Below are 22350 nucleotides of genomic sequence, written 5' to 3' on the forward strand. Positions count from 1 at the left end.
AAAGTGCCGGAAAGTTTAAACTGAACGTACCATAAGTACAAAAATAATGTCGTGCCGAACAATGTTAAAAGAAGAAGGATCTTTGATGTAAAAGAGGAAAATCCCTAATGAACGCACAAAATGACAAAATTAGTCCTGCATACCAAGGCAAAAAGAACTACCTACAATCGCTTTGTTACTTGAAAATCAGTTGCAGAGTTTTAGGGCTTTCTTTAGGGATTCTGTATTTATCTATTTTATGATCACATCCGTGTTATTTGTGCCGTGTGGCGGCTGTAAAAAGTCTCCCCGTACATTTAATCAATGATGTTATATTTTCGATCCTTGAAGATCGTTTAGCACGACATTATTGTTGTGCTTGTGGTATTTTTAGTTTCAACTTTTCGGCATTTTCTATATGGGTGGTTCCAATATTCCTTCTTGAATAATGTTGAATCACCCTTAGGATATGTTGCCTGCTTTTTAAATTTGTCTTTTGACGTCTTATCTGTGATACGCAGGCTTCATAACCTCTGATCCCCTTTCAAAATTCCATTTTATTTAGTTCCGCCCATTGTTTTCTCGTTTAGGGCACACGCTTTTTATTACTTGGGGACCATACGCCGCTTTTCATGGAATGGCACTGAAGTGTCACATTGAAGGTTCCATGATAACCGCCGTATGAACACATCTGCGGATGTTTCTAAATTCAAAATTATACTATTTCACGTTTAAATGTTGAATTCTGCTTAAGCCGGTGCTAGGGGGCGTGGACGGTAATTTGCACTTCCCAGTACCGTCCATGAACAGGCTCAATCAAACCGAGCCTGCAACATTTTCAATTTTGCCGTGTTGGGCTTTCTTTAGGGATTCTGTATTTATCTATTCCTTATATAATGAGTAAAAATATATTGATATATCAATTTTTTTTTAAAAATGCTGAAGCTGTTATATGTTAATTCTGAAAATGTCGTAGACATGACATTTTTCTTGTCTGACTTGTGAATACGCAAAAAAAGCATTAATAGTTTTTGTCACGTATTTGTATATATCTCTATCAAAGTATTGCAATTTATGAATGATGATATTGCTTATGATATTGAAACTTATGAATGAATAATGCTAGGTCATACTAGCTTTTTACAGAACTTGCGAGAACATTTTTGTCTTTGATATTTATCTGCTGAGTTACACAAAAGGCTTGTCGAGCGTAGGCTAAACTTGACATTCTACAAATGTACAATTTATTAATCCATTATTAAAATGTTGATTGTCTGACTAGTGAATACGCAAAAAAGACATTTTTAGTTGTTAACTCATAATTGTTTTAAGCTGTATCATATTATTGTAATTTATGAATGATGATATTGCTAGGTGATTCTAGCTTTTAAATCCTATTCAGCGTAGCGGAATTTTAGGAAGGCCTCCGTCTGTCTGTCTGTCTGTCCGTCTGTCTGTCCGTTTGTAACACTTTCATGTCCGGTCCATTTTTGACACGTGTCACAATTATGAGACGATGTGCGTGCAGAGCGTAATAATTGGGTTGCTTCCCCAAGGTCAAGGTCACACTTAAAGGTCAAGTGTTAAAAATTCTATATTTCTTGTCTGATCCATATTATTAAAACCGCTGTTTTTTTAAGTAACTTGGCATAAATGATCACCATCACGAGACGATGTACAGGGCGCAATGGTTGCGTTGCTTCCCCTAAGGTTATAAGTATAGGTTAAAGTTTATTAGTACGTATTTACAAAAATAAATTGGTCAGGCGCGGCGCAGCTTTGATTTGTGAATATAATTCGGTACCTGTAAGAAATGCTAATTTTATCAAACGATTGAACTTCCCAACCTTTTCCATGTCGTCTGAAAATATATTGTTCAAAGTATTGATTTACCTGAAATAGGGTCTCAGTTATTGCACATGGGCATTTAAGCTAGAATTCCCCAGGTGTTGTTTATTTTTAAATGTCACAAGTTCTCTGAGCAAACTTTAAAGTGACATAATGCTCATATTTTCAAAGCCAAGTTGAGCTGAATTGACTTTATATTTCAAAAGATTGACTGTCAAAAATTAAATGGTATTTGACCAACAGTTGATATTGGAAAATGTTTACTTATTAATAGGATACAATTATAAATACGCCTAAAATTTAAAAGGACGGTCCCACTCTTTTTATAAATAAGCGTTATAAGTAAATTTTAACGGATCTTTACAGACATTTCATTTGGATCTGTGTGTTATTTATTGTTAATGCGAACTTTATTATCAAATTGAAAGGAATTATTGCAAAATGAAAACTTATTTTGATCTTCACCCATTTACTTACTGTATACCCTTGGATGGGCATAATATCACTTTAAACAACATGCAAAGCTTCAAAACATATACATGTAAATCGCTGTACTATAATAACTGCTGTATTGCATAGAAAACAAAATGTTAGGAAACCAGTAAATTAATGTTTTCAGTTAAAACGATCAGATTGAAAACTCTTCATTTAAAACTGTTCATTTATTACATATAAAGTTTGTTTCTGAAGAGAAAAGGTAATTTATAAATATGTTTGTTTTCACGGCTACTTTCTATTTAATCCTATGTATTTCTATGAAACAAATGTTCACGATATTATAAGATGAGCGTCTGAACTAACAGCTGTTCTCTTGTGCATTGCACTAATGTAGAAAAAAAAAAAAAAAAAAACTAACAATATCCCTGTAGCTCCGCATCCAATGCACACATGCGGATTAGCGTCGGTTAATTAGTTAATTTGATTTACCTGGTTAGTAGCACTGGTTGTTTCAAGCTTCTTTCAAAATTTGAAAAATACTGCCATCTCATTGGACAAAAATAATTTCAAACACTAATCACACTTAAAGGTCAGGTCTGTCTACATTTCATGTCCGCTCCATAACTTTTTAATGACTGAAATATTTTGAAATAACTTTGATCAAGTGATTACCATTATGAGACATGTGCAGAGCGCAATTATTTGGATGCTACCCCCAATGTCAAGGTCACTCTTAAAGGTCAAGTGTCAAAAGTGTACATGTTGTGTCTGCTACATAACTGTAAAGTGAAAAAATAACTTTGCACAAATAATCACCTTTTTAAGACGATGTGCAGAGCTCAATTATTGGTTTGCTACCCCTATGGTCAAAATTACACTTAAAGATTAAGTGTTAAAAAGTCTACACTTCATATCCGCTCCATAACTTTAACAATGCCGGAATTTTTTTTTGAATAATTTGGCACAAATGATCACCATTATGAGACGATGTGCAGAGTGTAATAATGATAAGGTTGTTACCCCACAGGTCAATATCATTATTTAAGGTCAAGTGTTAAAAAGTCTACATTTCATGTCCGCTCCATAACTTTAAAAATGCCGGATTTATTTTTTTTATAATTTTGCGCAATAATTAGATTGTTACCTCCAAGGGCAAGGTCAAACTAAAGTATCATGTATTAAAAAGTCTACATTTCGTGTCCGTTCCATAAGATTTAAAACGCTGCAATATTTTAAGATGAATAGGCAGAAATAATCACCATTATGGCACGATGTGTAGAATCCAACATCCAGGTTGCTACCCCCAAGGTCAAGGTTAAATGTTCTCCATAACTGTTTAACTTTATGGAAGATTTTAAATAACCTGACACAAATATTTACTATCAAGGCTGTGGATTGTTTAAGGTCAAGAAGTACACATTCATGTCAGCTTCGGAAGGGGATTTAGCTGTCTTTCAAACTGCCTTGTCATAGATAAAACTTGCGGGAGGAGGGGATTATAGGAATGGCCTCCGTCTGTGAGTCCCCCATCTTTTCCTTCGTAACACTTTTGTTGTCGCTCCATAGCTTTTAATCTGCTGTTTGATTAGCTCACCAGAACCGAAGGTTCAGGATGATCTATTAGTATCAAAGGGGATTGCTTCGGCGTCATGCGTCAACAATCATCTTCTTCTCTGAAACTGTTGGACAGATTTACCTCAAATTTGGTCTGTAGCATCTTTGTGACGAACACATTTTAATTTGCTAATGTCATTTCAACTGGCCTTTTAAAGGGGTCAACAGAGCTAAAATCAGAAAAACCTTTAAATATTTTCTATTACTAAATTAGATGATGGATGGTCACCAAACTGTAGCATTCGTAGGTGGTCTTTTATCGAATGTGCTCATACAAATTTAAGTGGACCCTTTTACATTTGTAAGAGCCGCCAAAGGTGAAAATAGAAAAAAATGTCTTCAACTACTAAACTTATGAATGGATGGTCACTAAACTTTGTCTGCAGCATTCTTATGTAGCCTTTTATCAAGTTTCAAGTTTGCTCATATTAATTTGATTGGCCCTATTTAGGGGCCGTTATAGCTAAAAATAGAAAAACTTTAAAACATTGTTGTATTGCACGAATTGATAGATAATCACCAGATTTTGTCTGCAGCATTCTTAGATAGTCTGTTATCAGTTTAAATCAAACTTATTTTATTAGCCCCTTTTAGGAGCCTCTAGAGTTAAAAATAGAAAAAACACTTTTTAACATTTTCTCCCAATGAACTGACTGATGGATGACCATCAATCATTGTCTGTAGCATTCTTAGGAAGTCTTTCCCTCATGTACAGACTTAATCAAACCGAGTCTGCAATGTTCATGTAATTTTGGTGTGATTAATGCTTCCCAGGTATCACTTTGTTACCAGAGTTTTATCAAGTTTGCATATAATGATTTGGTCCCTTCTAGGAGCCGTTAAAGCTAAAATGTGCGAGAGCAAGCATTTCTTCAAATTACAGTCTAATAATGAAATGGAAACAACTGCTGTTGGAATGTCTTCCGTTCATGTGAACATGGTATGCAATAAAAGATTCAATAGCTGGGAGAAAGTCTTAATGTCATGACCTATTTGCTTTCCAGATACCATGAAGAAATGATTTAAGGTCACATGCTTTGTATCTGAATAGTAAATATATCTGCACATTGTCTTTCGTTTGACATGCTAAAATAAGACCTCACTAGACAAGACTGCACTATGCCAAAGTTCGATTGTATAGAACAAACCTATTCCTTGTACTATATTGTGTAATCTATGCAATCATTATTAGCTGGGTAAAAATAAACTCATCTTCTGTTTGTGTTAATAACTTTCAGCTCTAGAATTTGGATATCATACTGAATCATACAAATAATCTTTCTACAGGATCAGTGTTGAGAATTTTCCCCAGACCTAAAGACATTTGTTTCCTGTACCTAACAAGCATGCTCATTTTTTTTGTTAAAAATTGTAATTTTTCACTTTTTAGCTCGACTATACGAAGTATATGGAGAGCTGTCCTACTCGCCCCTGCGTCCACGACCGCGTCTAGATTTCAGATTTAAGTTTTGGTACAGTAAAATATGTTCCCTATATTTCTTTCATTTCTTAAGGTATCAACTTCAAACTTCAAATATATGTTTCTTATCATAAACCACATCTTTAACTCTAGCACCAATATTTTCAAATTTATCTCCCCTTGAAATTTTCCTTAAATTTTTTATTTTACTTTTACTTCTTTATTTCTTAAGAAATAAACTTTTTACATCAAATATATGTTCTTTATCATCAACCATAACTTATATGACAAGGGTCATAACTATAACACCGACATTTTCAGATGTATCTCCCCTTGAACATAGAAGTTTCCTTAAAATAGAGAAAAAAGAATCCCTAAAGAAAGCCCAACACGGCAAAATTGAAAATGTTGCAGGCTCGGTTTGATTGAGCCTGTTCATGGACGGTACTGGAAAGTGCAAGTTACCGTCCACGCCCCCTAGCACCGGCTTAAGCAGAATTCAACATTCAACACGAACTGGTACAATTTGGAATTTTGAAACATCCGCAGATGTGTTCATATGACGGTTATCATGGAACCTTCAATGTGACACGTAAGTGCCATTCCATGAAAAGCGGCATATGGTCCCCAAGTAAAAAAATGCGTGTGCCCTAAACGAGAAAACAATGGGCGGAACTAAATAAAATGGAATTTTGAAAGGGGATCTGAGGTTATGAAGCCTGCATATCACAGATAAGACGTCAAAAGACAATTTAAAAAGCAGGCAACATATCCTAAGGGTGATTATACAGTATTCAAGTAGGAATACTGGAACCACCCAAGTTGAAAAAGGCCAAATAGAAGAAACTAAAAATACCACATAACATGTATACACAACAATTATGTCGTGCTGAACGATCTTCAAGGATCGAAAATATAACATCTTTGATTAAATGTACGGGGAGACTTTTTACGGCCGCCACACGGCACAAATAACACTGATGTGACCATAAAATAGAGAAAAAAGAATCCCTAAAGAAAGCCCAACACGGCAAAATTGAAAATGTTGCAGGCTCGGTTTGATTGAGCCTGTTCATGGACGGTACTGGAAAGTGCAAGTTACCATCCACGCCCCCTAGCACCGGCTTAAGCAGAATTCAACATTCAACCTACTATTTTTTACTGCTACTTCTATATTTCTTAAGGGATCAACTTTATATTTGAAATATATGTTCCTTGTCATCAACCACCTCTTGTGTTACAAGGTTCTAAATTCTTGCACCAATATATTTAGGTTTATATCTTAAAGTCCAAATTAATGAAAAAGAACTCAAACTTCCTATTATGTATTGGATTCCTAAATTACATAAAAAACCTTACAAAGCCAGATTTATTGCTAATTCTACATCTTGCACTACAAGTAAACTTTCTATTTTATTGACGTCTTGTTTGACTGCCATTAAAACACATGTAATTAGATATTGTGATAAAATCTATGAAAACACAGGCAAACATCTCTTTTGGTCAATTAAAAATTCTGGTGAAATCTTGGATAAATTCAAAATTAATAACTTTCAAGCTTCAACTGTCAGTACATACGATTTTTCTACACTTTATACAACTTTGCCACATAAATTAATCAATGATAAACTAATTTCCCTAATTCAGAAAACTTTTGCACGGGAAAAAGTTACCTTTCTAGCATGTAATTCTAACAAAATAGATAAATACAGAATCCCTAAAGAAAGCCCAACACGGCAAAATTGAAAATGTTGCAGGCTCGGTTTGATTGAGCCTGTTCATGGACGGTACTGGAAAGTGCAAGTTACCGTGCAAGTTAAAGCTTTTTTTACTAACGGTATTGTTAAACATTATACTATGTGGACTTGTGACGAAGTTTGTAGAGCACTCTCTTTTCTTTTAGACAACATTTATGTCAGGTTTGGTAATACCTTATTTAAACAGATCATAGGAATTCCTATGGGTACTAATTGTGCACCCCTGGTCGCCGATTTGTTTTTGTACTGCTATGAAAGAGACTTTATGATGAGTCTCTCTGAAGAGAAACAACAAGATGTTATAGTCGCATTTAATAATACTTCCAGATACCTTGATGATATTTTAATTTAGATAATCCTTATTTTGATCAAATGGTGTCTGACATTTATCCACATGAACTACAACTTAATAAAACGAACTCTTGAAATTTTAGTACATCATTTTTGGATCTTCATATTACTATCAACAACAATTCTATTCACACGAAAATTTATGATAAAAGAGATGACTTTGACTTTTGTATAGTTAATTATCCACATTTGGATGGAGACGTACCCCATGCAACATCCTACGGGGTTTATGTTTCTCAGTTAATTAGATTCGCTAGAGCTTGTAACAACGTAAAGGATTTCAACGAGCGGAATATTTTTATTACCAGCAAGCTTCTAAAACAGGGCTACCGCTATCATAAATTACGGAAATATTTTACTAAATTTTACAATCGTAACTTTGATTTAATTTCTAAATTCAATAGTGATTTAAAAACTCTTCTGCGACAAGAAATTAGCCAGCCTGGTTTTTATGGCGATGTGGTTTACAAACTTCGTAAGATTTTGGGTCACGGTACTTTTTCTTCGGTTTTCACTAAAATCATTAAACGATTTATTTAGAGAGGTTATGACCCTACTATTTTAAGACATACTGCATGATTAGTGTTCAACCCTTTTACAGTTGACACTACGCTTTCCTCTGTTGATTACATCTGATGGACCATGTGGGAGACTTTATGATGGACAGTTCTTAAAGCCCTTTAGGACTTAATAGCGTTAATATTCCGTCTTCTGCCTTGCTTCGTCTGGCCCTTGGAGGTGGTTTTTCTTGCTGCTCTGTATTCCTTTACGACATTGTGTACTTTTGTTATGGTCATTTGGGTTTTCTTATATATGTTTTTACATGATCAATTTGGTGTTTTACTTATTTCACTCTTTGTAATCATAACAACTGTTAGAATTTCACTTGGTGGGGATCCATTTTTATTTACACTGTCTCGTTTATAGGGAACATGGTGGGGCTAAGAGCGAGGTTTGGTGCACCATTAACCGGTTTAAACTCCCCAGCAGTCATTATTATGCTGCTGACCGTTCCAAGGCGGCGCCCCACTGTGTTCCTCAGATGTATGTCTATGTTGTTTCATACTGTTTTGGTGACACTTTTGCTTGTGTCCCTTGTTGTTTTCTCGTCTACGGTAAGTATCTTCCCCATTGCCTCTAGTTTTTATTTCTTTGATTACCCCCCCCCCCCTTCCCCCGGTCTTCTGTTCCCTTCCCCTTTGTGGGCCTATTATTATTTTCTTTGAATTCCTAATCAGTTACAAATTATTTATCATTTAATGATTAACGTGTCGTTGCCCTGTCCTTTTTATGTTTGGGGTCCGCCTGGGCTCCTTGCCGTTGGTTCTTGTTGCTGGATCATGTGGGGGTTGCGTTCATTGAACGCCGCCTTTCCTTGTTGATCTTGTTTTTCATATTTTATCTCTCCTTGAACTTAGAATTTTCCTTAAAAAATAATATTTTTTATTGTTACTTCTTTACTTCTGAATGGATCAACTTCAAATACTTCAAATATATGTTCCTTATCATTAACCACATGGTATGTGACAAGGTTCATAACTCTAGCGCCAATATTACAAGAATTATCTCCCCATAAATTTAGATTTATTTACTTGAAAAAAAAAATATTCTTTACTATAATTTCTTTAGTTGTAAAGGTATCTACCTCAAACTTCAAATAATTATTCCTTATCATCAATTACATCGTATGTGATAAGGTTCATAACTCTTGAAGCAATATTTGCAGATTTATCTGTATTTGAACTTAGGATTTTCTTTAAGAAATATTTTAACTTCCTTACTTTTAAGGTATCTACTTAAAACTTCAAATACATATTTCTTATCATTACACTCAGATTGTATTACAAGGTTCATAACTCTAGCGTGACTATTTCTATAATTATTCCCCCTTGAACTTGAAATTTATGTCAACAAATGTTTTTTTTTTACTATAACTTAATATATAATTATACATATTTTATTTTTCTTTCATAGTTTTGTCTTCCTTACTGCGTCCATTATTTTATTAGTCGAGCTTCGCTGTCTCCTGTGACAGCTCTTGTTGTCGAATTGGATCCAAACATGGAGAAAACACATTTCAATAGATTTTTGGACACACTGTTAAACCTGATATTGCATGTGCTTGGAATATTGTCACAGTTTATTTAACAGATTAATGATTGTTTTACGCTGAGCCCCATTTAGTGTCTGTTGTATTATATGAGAATATAATAATATTTTATTTAATTTTACCCATGAAATACGGTGCACATCAGTCAGATATACATAATTTCATTTTTTTCTAAATAAATATGAAATATAAATATGAAAGTGGGCGGTGTCAAAACTCATATTTATTTTAAGGGACTTCTTTTGCCATTTTGTTTGAAAATTTTGATAAATAAAAACAACTTTTGTTGAATTTTGTTATGAACACTATCTAGAATGATAGAAAATTGTCTAACTAAGAACATTAATCCGAACACCAATAGTTTAATGCAGTCATTAACGCTGTACGGACGTTAAAAGAGTTGTTTACATGACGTCACAATGAAGCGCCAAACAGCTTGTACAAAAAGTCAAAAACAAGACCGCTATTTCAGTTCAGCAAACCATTTAAATTTCACATTTAATTAACCATAAATACTCTGTATTTAGCTTGACAAAATAAAATGAAATAAAGTAAACACAAAAATTGTATGTGTATTGAACCGCGACGCGCATCTATAAATGATCAATATATTACTTCGCGCTGTACAATTGCAGAGGGATTCGTAACCATTTTTTCTTTGATAAAGAATTAAAATAAAAAGGTTATTTTTTTCGTTTCTCGTGATATATGGTATATGTTTTCACTCAACATGAGAACATGCCACATAGTTTCACGAGCCGGGACAACGAGTGGCATTTTATCATGTTTCGTAAAAATATATTCCATATTTCACTGAAACGAAAAAATATCCTCTTAATATTAAATAGTCCGACCGGTGGACCTGTGAGCCTGGTGTTCTTTAGCTGCATCATCATTTTCCCTGATCTCAGTTATTATTTTCTATTGTTGTTTTTTTATTTAGTAATACATGTATTCAAATAACCTTTCAATAGAGAATCAGTCAAACTAGTAAGTTAAATGTTTATAAACTTGAATTTATTTCATAAATGTTTATTTTTGTTTGTTTTCATTTTACGCCTTTTCCCAACAGTATTTCAGTCATATAGGCGGGTAGTTTCCTAACCATCGTTCCTAGAGAGTTACACCAGTACTAGACTACCTTCCTTCGCGCTAAACTACCAAAGCATCTCCCGGGGATCGAACCCACGCCAGAGAGGTAACTCGATTAGAAGTCATCGACTCTAACCCCTCGACCACGGAGGCGGTTATAAATGTATATATGGCTGAAATTATTTGTTCATCTAATTTTACTTTATTATCTTTTGTAAAATAGCATTTTATAGTAAGGAACAAACTTTAGTTTTAGTAACACTCATGTAAACTTGACTTAATGTTATTTGTCATTTTGTAGCTCACCTGTGCTCATGGTGAGCTATTGTGATCCCCCACCGTCCGTTGTCGTGCGTCGTCAACAATTTTTTAAACAACATCTCAAAAACCAATGACTGCACAGTAACTAAACTTTACAGAAATAATACAAATTCAAATGGATCCGGGCTGTTGCATAAGTAGGTCACGGGGCTAGAAAAGGAGTTTAAAAAATGTAAAATTAAAATCCTCTTGTCTGACAGAACAAGGCCTAGAACTATAGGTTGTCTACCAAAGTTGTTCAAATAGTAGCCCTGGGGTCAATATTGGCCCCGTCCCTGGGGTCATAGGTATTCCTTATACATTTATAGTAAAAACTTTAAAAAAAACTTCTTGTTTGAAGGTACAAGGCTAAGAGCTTAGATATTTGGTATATAATATCCTCTACCAAAGTTAATCATAGCCCTGAGGTCAAAATTAGCCCCGCTCCGGGGGTCATAGGTTTTCCTAATATGCATATAGTAAAACTGTTTCCATCCACAAATTTAACCTTGATCATAATTTCAGAGTTCTTGGTGTATTGTCTTAAAACATTAACTTTTTACCTACACAGAAAATTAACCCTGTTTTGTATATCTTTAAGACCTGGTAACTTTTGTATATGAATTGCATTTAGTACTCAGGTTAGCGCATAAGACGAATGCCCCCTTGTTTATTCTTTGTGCAAGTTTCAATTAATTCTATCAATCACATTTTTGAAACTTGGTAATCACTTGTTCAAAGTAGTTTTGGAAAAATTTTCATACAATATTTTTTTCCACCCTGTATGTAAAATAGATAAATATAGAATCCTTAAAGAAAGCCCTACACGGCAAAATTGAAAATGTTGCAGGCTCGGTTTGATTGAGCCTGTTCATGGACGGTACTGGAAAGTGCAAGTTACCGTCCACGCCCCCTAGCACCGGCTTAAGCAGAATTCAACATTTAAACGTGAAATAGTAAAATTTTGAATTTAGAAACATCCGCAGATGTGTTCATACGGCGGTTATCATGGAACCTTCAATGTGACACTTCCGTGCCATTCCATGAACAGCGGCGTATGGTCCCCAAGTAAGTTGTTTTATTAAAATAATTATCTTGTTCACTGAATACATTTCATCAAAACAACATTTTGCCTTTTTCCGCTATGTATTTAAAGTTACAAGCTTTCCTATTTCTATTAGAGGGTAGGATAATAATGCAACCGGAAACGTTAACTTTCTGGTAGAGTTGACAAGTATACCTATGTTATCTTATAAATTTTATGTGGTGTCATCCTGACAATTATTATAAATAAATATTGATGGGTGGTGTCATCCTGACAATTATCATATATGTATATCTAAATAAATAAAAAATCAGTGTCGGGGAAACTTTGTAACTAGAGACACTGCGGTATACCGTACCCCGGATATTGCTCGATATTATGAGGACTTTCATCCCATTTCGCGACGAAAGAAGGTAAGTTCAGTGACAATATTTAGTCATTTTGAATTGGTTTGATATAAATTTTATAGAAAAACAAATACTTCGATAATTTCTCTAGTTACAGAAAACCCAAAAATGTTGAGAAATAGCTTTGAAATGTAATTAGGAGGTAAAATTCGTCACTTTGCTCACGTGATAAATGAGTTCGGATCAGTCAAATTTGATGTTTTTGTGCATATACTTCTTTAAAAGAAAAACTTGAATCGAGTGAAATGTGATAATGATGATACTGTTTATGTTGTAAATGTTCAATCAACAAAAGAACCTCAGATGACCGTGCATTTTGAGAATAAATACACATGTCAGTGTACCGAGTATTGCGTTGGAGTTGCCCGCCGGTGTCACGAGTATTGCTTTTTAGTGTAACGAGTATTGCATGGTTATCAATATAGAGTAAATGCAAGTAGTAAACACAAAGTATTTCCTACTTTTGATTTAAATATTTCTTATTGTGTATACTTATTTACACTATATGTGCAGAATATGCAGAGTTCGGAGGTACTTTACTGAAAACATCTGCAAATAATACAGATTCTCATTCCTGCACTTGAAAAATCTCAGTCGAACGAACTCAGCAATTTTCTGTGTTTAAAAAGTTCTCGTTGCTATCGAAGGATCAACCTTTCCAGAATTTGTTAATAATTATTGCATATCTGACTTTAAATAGTAAAGAAATGCATCCAAACTACATTAATGCTGCCTCAAGATTGTCAATATTAGACGATATTGAGCAATTGTGCCAATATCTAATATTAACCGACTTCCTACTAAGCCAAAAATCCATAAAAAGGTAACTTTCGGTCCTTTTACACTGCACTCTAGCAACGGCAGACCGTCTTTACGTGAAATGTGTTACATTATTAGCAATGATTACAGTGTGAACTGCTCAAAAACCCGAATAATGGATTTTGATAAGATTATGATAAAGGGCAGCAGATGCAATAAAAAGGTTATGTTCTTTAAAACTTCATAAAGGCGTGTTTTGAAGGCTTTGAACCCTACCCCTTTTGATGTCTCAAAAAGTGTAAAACATGCGCTATTTAGGCCCCAAACACTGTTTTTTCGTTTGAGAAATGTTGTTCAAAAGAGTGATCATTTTTTCGGCGAAACCTCCCATTAAAAAGGTACATCAAGGGGGTGCCACGGGGGATGTGCCCCCTTCTGTTTGGGGTTTGGGGGGTTTGAAGTTGGGCAGTAGCCCCTCTAATCGCCGAGAAGTTTGGGACTTGTGGGGAGGGGGGTCGATTTAAAGGTACCGTGTAATCAACGCCGAAACCTTAGACTTTATCCCAATCAATTGAGAATTTGCTGCACCTTGAAATCAGTTTTGATGGGAAAAAACAACGCAAAATAGAGATTTTTGGGAATTTTGAAACGTCCCCCGTTGCCATGGTAAATGGAAATTTAAAATTGAGCATGCTATTTCACAGGCTATGGTCCAGCCAACATTTGTGCCCAGTTTGATCAGTATTGAAGCATATTTTTATATTTTCATAGCAGTTTGAAATTGTAACAATAGGCTGAAAACAGCCATTTTTCGCAATGCTCATGCAGTAAAAGGTTAAGACGATACCGGCATGCTTTGACGGCATAAGCACTTGAGCCAATATTTTTACTAAGAGTGTCGATATGTTTCTTTAGACAAACTTGCACTGTAAAAACCTATTACCGGTATTAATATCATCTAAATATGTTTTGTTATTCTTCTTCTTTTCAGAGATGGGTCTTCTTGATCACAATTTCTTGAGACATGTATTTAAAGATTTTTATCGTCAATTTTGATGGTTCTACCCTGCTCCCGACCCTGCTTCCGACCCTGCACACACTTTATTTCACCCATAGTGTGATTTTCAATCAAATGGGATATTAAATCTCTGTATTAATTGCCAGTAGGAAAAAAAAGTAATAACACTGAAAATGCATTGTTGAATCTGAAATATTAGAATAAATATCATATAAACAGTGCATTATTAGCAAAAAGAAATGGAATCGATAAACAGACGTGAAAATCAGACAAATATATCGATTTTCCATACAAATGTGCTCATTCTGTTTTGCAATACACTGTACACTAAAGTTGGGCTATTTTGCAATACTCTGTACACTTAAAAGCAATACTCGGTACACTTTCTTGTATCTTTTTTGGCTTGTATCTTTTCGTACTTTCACACTTTTTGCTTGAAGTTTGGACAAAGCATACTTGAATTGTGAATAAAAAAATTGCTCGATTCAATTTTTTTTATATTTGTAATATAATAATTTCTAACGATTCTACAGTATCGCGGTCAGTATTTTCTAGTGAGCAGCGGATCGTTTAGGGGTAGTTTAATCAATTTTACAAATACCTGTAATACTTTTACGTCTTTTAGAGCTACAACAATACCTCTAGATATATAAAACCCATTGAGATAAATGAAATAGCCATTAGTTTGGAAAATATCGTCGCTGAACTTACCTTCGTTCCCCGTTCAAAGTCGCGAAATGGGATGAAAGTCCTCATAATATCGAGCAATATCCGGGGTACGGTATACCGCAGTGAGAGAGGCAAGTTGAAGTTGACCTGGACTTGTCTTTCTACAAGTTTATTTGAAAAAATATTTCACTGAAAAACAGTTGTTTCTGGTGAGCAATTCAGGGCCATCATGACCCTCTTGTTTTAAACAACTTTGCAAAGTTCAGTGTCACACTTAAAGGTCAAATGTTAAAAAGTCAACATTTTGTGTCCGCTCCATAACAATTAATATGCTGCAATGTTTTAACAGAAATTATCACGATTATGAGATCATGTGCAGAGCACAACAATCAAGGTCACACTCAATGGTTCAATGATAAAACATTTATTTTTCATGTCTGCTCTATAACGTACTGATAATTCAAAGGTTTTAAGATTACAACATCTAGGTCGCTACCACCAAGGTCTATGTCATACTCAAAGTACAAATGATAAAGTCCACATTTTCCTGCCGGCTTCTTAACTTTTAAACTACTAAAAGGATTGTTTTGTAATGACTTTGCACAAATAGTCATTATAATGACATGATGAGCAATATTTAGGTAGCTACCCCAAGGGCTAGGTCACACATAGAGGTAAAATTTTAAATTTAACAATTTTGTGTCCTCTTCATAACTTTTAACAACTGAAATGTTTTAATTATATTGACAGAAATGATCACCATCATAACCTACAGAGTGGCTTCCCCAAAGGTTAAGGTTAAAACATAACCAGCATTCTTCTCACCCGAAAGATTTGTAAAACATGAAAACTATAACACATAATACATCAGAGTCACATTCGTGTCCGTTGCGGAAGGTGATTTAGCTGTCCTTTAGACTTCCTGGTTGTCTTTGGTATTTATCTACTGACCCACACAAAAGGCTTGTCGAGCCTAGGTGTAACTTAACATTCTACAAGTGTACATATTTATGCAAAATTAAAGTATAAATATTTTATCAAGCAAAAACAAAATCATGTTTCTGCAATTAACGCATGGAACCACTACATCCAAGTTACATCAATAAAGTACATTTATAACGTATGAACGTATTAAACACACAAATATATTGACAAACCGTTAAAATAGAAGGTAATACTAATAATTCAGTCTTATAGATAAGAAACACAAAATGGAGTGATTCGAAACTTTTACACTTTACTTTTATTCTAAAATATACACCTATAAACATTAAATCACAACATTCGTTAAAAGGGACTGACGAGCTGAGATGTGAATATAACGCATCTTTATGATAAGATGAATGTAAAATTGGAAGTTTAAAATTTACGACCTTAAAGGGAACGGTGGTCTAATGATTAAGGTGTCTGTCTCTAAAGCCAGGGATCATGAGTTCGAGCCCAAAGCGGACCACGGCCATGTTTCTCCATATGATACCAGTACTGTTTGGACTCGAAAATGATTAATTCAAGTTGCAATAACTTTTTTCACAATCGAGCTTGAATAAGTATATCTTAACCAAATATATTTTAACCAAACGACCTAAAGTAGCGCGACATAAAGCTTAAAATTGTTTCATGCAAGCGATATCCTTATATTGAAAGTTTTCCTCCGTGTGAAACAAGAATTTAAGTTATTATAAATAATTGTGTCATATGATGAACCACATATGCTCAAAATGATATCGATAATTCAAAACAAACATGTAATTGTATTTAAATATTTCATACACAGATTGGATAAAGGTTTTGATACATTGACATTTAGTCCGTAATTAATCATCTCTAATTTCCTTGTCATTTTCTATTAATTCTTATTATGTAGTGATCGTCCTGTCCGTGCTGTGCCTTGTGCCCTGGTCTGTTTTTTGTTTGGGATTCAGCTGGGCTCTTTACAGGTTGTCTTGTCTAGTTAGGTCTTGTGGTTGTTGCGTTCATTGAACGCCGCCCTTCCCTGTTGATCTCGTTTTACTAATGTTATGCATTTTTTTCTCATATTGCCTGAAGTGTATATGAATTAAACTTTTAAATGACTACAGACCAATGTTGTTATCTATTGATGGTCTTTTTTCATAACAACATCCAGGACCTTACTAACATATTAAGTAATTATAGAATGCACTGACCTTTCACAAATACATTCACAGATAAGTGTGGCGCTGTTAGTTTAGTGAACAATAAAAGTTATATTCGTGGAGGTGCGAGATTAACGACATATAGTGAAAGTTGTCCATGCCAGTGATTGTACTGCTCAGTAAAAATATCCTAGGTTATCAAGACTATACAACAATGTGTTGGCAGTGAAATCAAACATTCAGGGGTCATAAATTACAACAGAATAAATTCTGTTTAAATGATCATTTAATAAGATTAAGTGAAGTGCAAAGAATTGTTCTATTTACAGCTAAAGTTCAACTGCGGAATCATCATCAATTTTTTCATACTAATGCTAGAGGAAATTCTTTATCTGATGTTGTCTAAACAACCCTTTTATTCTTCTGACTCGATCTTCTTCTGAACATTGAGAAATATTCAGTCTGTATTAATTACTTACTATTTGTTTTGTAGCCGAAATATAAGACAGTTAGCCAGATATTATTCAACTTGTTTTTCTTTTTGAAGAGTAATTATCCGTGATTATCTCCGTTGGAAGCGCAATACATGCGCTCAAATTACTTCTAAAATAGTCTATAAACTACCTAGGCGTCTAGGAAGACGAATGTTATGATGAACTGCTGTTATGTCTTCAAGAGAAAAAAATCGTTTATGCAGAAAAACATTATTTGCTTTGTGTAAAATAAACTTAAAACATTTCAACTATTGTTAACATTTTGTTTCATATTTTTTCTCAAACATTAACTTGTATTGAGATTTGATGGTTCAGACGGGTGTTTAAAGATGTTTTTTTTTGTGTGCTATAGCTTTCGCCTGTTTAAACAAACATAAACGGACCCAAGCGTTTATAAATAACATAATGGTATAATGAATATGTCTTTCTGCTTAATTTTTAAAGACAATTGTGATAGCACATAAAACAGATACCATTATCTTTTTTAAAGAAATAAACTGCTTTTGTGTTTTTTGTGATGTTTAGAAACTTTGTTAGCTATACGTTGAAATGACAACTATTCGGAATAATATCAAGACAGAATTTTGTTTCATAAAATCTGCACTTTCATAATTTGCATTGATTTTCAACGCGTAATTTGCAGCTATTGTTAAAGGCATGGAATGGATTTAAGGTTTTATTGTGCAGGGAATAGAATGCGTTTTTTATATAACTCAACTAAAGCAATCACAATTATGAAAATTAGATTCTCCACAGAATACCCTGTTCTTATCCCCATCAGTTTCTGAATGGATACTAACATTCAATGCCTTTAAATTGCAGTACATTTAAAGTTTCCCATTGGTGATAAATGCATTTGATTAGATAACAATTGTCCATAAATATCTCATGGCTGATACGTGTGCTGTTTGATGAACATATTGGATTTATTCTGATATAAATGATTAAATTCAACTGTTTAAACATAATAACAACACTAAAGCTCGCCAACTAAATTAAACATATAACAGGTCGATTCGATTCGATTGAGCCTCTTCATGGAAGGCAATGATTTATGTTACTGTTCACCCCTGGCACCGCGCCGTACGAAGCACGAATTAAATGTAAAATTAGTGTGGACTTAAAAATTACATGCGCGAATTAGCCCATGCGGCGGTGATTTTGAACCTTCTGTTTGACTCCCTGTCATGTCCCCGTGTTAAACAATGTGTATGCTCTACAGAAGGAAACAATAAGCAAAATATTAATGATAGTAGAACAATTAACTACATCATTTAGCGATGGAATCGGAATAGCCTTCAACTATATCATGCATAGTAAAGGCAATAATAGTGTATCTGCTTAATGGTTAACGGCTTATTTTCCAAAATATAAAATAATTTGATTCTGTATGATATTAAGGAATCTTTCTCCTTACAGATACATTCCAAATGTAAATATGAAATAGATTTAATAAATGTTAAACTTAGTCAGTGCAGAAACATGTTACTTCAAACCAGTGCATTTAATCACATATTAAACACGCAATATTTTTTTCGTTCATAGCAAATCTTAATGCAGCCTAAAATGTGCAAATTATATTGAAATAGAGAAAAACAAAATATCCCTAAAGAACGTCTAACACGGCAAAATTGAAAATGTTGCAGGCTTGAAGTTGAGTTGTCAGTTTGGAAATGAAAATTGGCATTTATACAAGATTAGACGAGATTGAAGGAGTAATTGTGGGAGTTAAATACATTTATTAAAAGTGCTCTCTCCCAAATGCATGCTATCAAACATTAATCCTTCTGGCATATCATACAATCTAAAAAAGGAAACGAATTTGATTAAACGAGATTTAATTGTTTCATATGTAGTTTTGCTTTGTGTGAATTTGTTATAGGTCAGATTTAGATAATTTGACTTCTGCTTAGCAATTTCATTCTTAAGGTTTTGTTCAATTGTTTTTGAAAACTTATTCGTTTCTTTTTTCAATTAACATGTTTGCAAGCAAAGATAGATAGATGATCGTTGTTCGATGTTTTACAATGGTGTACAAATCAAAGCATTGTAGAGTTAACTATTTTTTTTAATGAATCCAGTTATGACACATACATGTTTGATTAAACAACATTACAATTTACATTTTTGACAAAATACGTCAACACCGAAAGAGACATATCACTTTGCTACGTGATCGCCTGACAATAATTTAATATGCATTTCTCATTTGGATTAAAGCACTGAGTAAATGATACAACAATTGTATTAACATAAAATTTCAGTTCACTTACAGGTTTAAAACTAATACCATGTAAACAACGCTTTAGCTGGGGAACACACATTTGGTCTAGGACGCAAAAGGCGATGAAGTCCTTTTCTAACGATGTGTAATCGATCCGATGAGCTGCACTATTATTGTAATGAAAGAGATCTGTAGAGAAATTTAGCAAGAGTCTCATTTACCCCCCAAAAAGAAATAGAGATATCCTCAAAGAACGCACAATACTGCAAAAAGGAAATGTTTAGCCTGTTCACGAACGTTACTTGAAAGTGAAAGCTACCATCCAGACCCCAAAACCATCATCAGTAGATAAGTGATAATGGGTAATTTAAAATCATGCTTTTCTGTTTAAGACAGACAAACTTCCATATCTTAAAGTAACTTATAGCAGAAAATTTAAATGAGTTTCTTAGGCTGAACGAAAACTGCCGTAAACCATGAAGTGTGTACTAAAAATCATTAAGCATATCCCTGGCTGTAATGTAATCAAAGGTTTTATAGCAAAAGAGACACACAGCTAAGACGTTTTATGATTTTTTTAGAAAAAGAAAAAGATACGTGAATATTTAAAAAAAAAACTATCTGATTTAATCAACTGTATCAGATTGCATTGCCACACGTGGATCATTTACTTACAAAGTCAATATAGACAAAATGTAAGAAAATTGTACGTTTGTTAACAGCGGTATAAATAGGTTAGCTACCTTGGACTGACGCAACCAGTAACGTCTTTTATCTGTTTTTACTGTGCATGTTAGTCTTTAAAAATCTGAGTTTGTTATGATGGAAAGTGCCAAATATATTGCAGATATGTGTCTCCACTCTATAAAATAGTTTACTGTGTGTTACCTTTATTAATGACTAATCTTATATAGTTTTATAGTAAATACAATTAATAAATAACTTATATGTTCCGGTTGTATGATATGTTCAATAGAATACACCTGAATACTAATCATGAATAGGGAAAGTCTTAATAGTTAAATAATGCCTACTTAAGAACTCCAAATGCCTTGCATTAAAATAATGTGTACTTTATATCTTTGTTTGCTTTGCTAGAAGTTATCTGGCAATAAAACAATGCAGCTTTATTGCCTCCAAACCTTTTAAAAGAAGCAAAGGGATATAGAAATGAGCTCCGTCTGTCCGTCATTCACCCTTTCCTGTTTGGTCCATAACTAAGCTATTCATCAACGGAATTTGAAATTACTTGGCACAATTATGATTTTATTTAATAAGACATTGTGTCATGCGCAAACACCAGACCCCAACGTCCAGGGTCAATGTCACACTTGGTGATTACAGGTCAGCACTGTCTGTTGGAGGGTATATGTCGTTTCTGGTTCACATTTTTCTCATTCATTAAGGGATTTGAAAATACTTTTCTCAAATGCTCACAATGATCGGACGATGTGTCGTTCACAAGACCAAGACGCTTAGACGCTTACCCCCAAGGTCAATTGATAAAGCCCGCATACTTCCATCGATGAAAATGTTCGGAACGAACACGAAATATACTCTGTCACAGACAAAACCTATTTTGTGGTTTTGCAATGATGATAACAACTATACAAATACATTTTTGTTGACATTATATATCTCTAATGAATCTATCGCAGCATATGTAGATCTAGCATCGATCAAGATTTAGCACTGGAAATCCAGAACCATACCTCAATCTTTTGTAATAGCATACTTTTTGTGCTTCATGTAAAACATTTTTTACAGGGGACGTTGTTAACTCTGTTAAAAATGCTTTTGTTAACTTTGCCACATTGCAAATTATAAATATTGTGATGTGTTTTTATAATAGAGACAAAGACAAAATAGATTTTGTATTTGTTAAAACCTCAAGCGATATCAATGACATTTAAAGCCTTCCAAATGTATTGTCATTTAATCTAGATGGGAATATATTAATAACCAAATCACGAGTCATTTATAATTTATTGCTGTCTGGTTTCGTCTCGATTAAAACCAGCTATTAAGTCCAATGTTAGTTTTTATTGAAGTAAAATATAATAACAGTCAATCCGCTATCATTATTTCGCACAATATAACATGGTCGTAACATGAATGTCATTATATAATTTAATACAAAAATCATTGCTATCAATGCTTTAAGAATACAGAATCTCTTACAAAATTACTATTAATTTATTTTAAAAATAAACAGAAAAGGTTTATGTATAAAAGGTTAAAAAAGCTTCAAATACTGATGTCGCTATTATGTTGACTTTTGCTCTAATCATTGCAACAATATCACAGACTAATGATACATTTTATAAAAATATCTATGAACCTTTTTTTTACATGATTTACTAAATAAGGAAAAATAGACATATTATATTTAACGACAGTAAAATTGTTTTGTTATCTTATTCACGGTAGGGAATCACGTGACTTTTACGGTTACGCGTACAGACAATATGGCGGCCTAAAAACCTCGCTTCACATGTGTTTTTCAGGTAATTCTTTATTATATCCCTTTTACTTACATACGAGACCTGTTGCAGCCTACGCGGAATAAAGAATTGTTGCCGCCTATACCTTATTTTCCACCCCTGTGCTCATAGCTTTTACAAACACTCAAAAATTCAACAGGAATTTTCAATGTTGACAATTATTTTTCGGGTAACATTCACGCAATCTTTGTATTTGTTATGAATTTG

Source organism: Ruditapes philippinarum, unplaced genomic scaffold (genome assembly GCF_026571515.1).
Source record: "Ruditapes philippinarum isolate M1 unplaced genomic scaffold, ASM2657151v2 ctg3152_1_1_1_1, whole genome shotgun sequence".
NCBI lineage: Eukaryota > Metazoa > Mollusca > Bivalvia > Venerida > Veneridae > Ruditapes > Ruditapes philippinarum.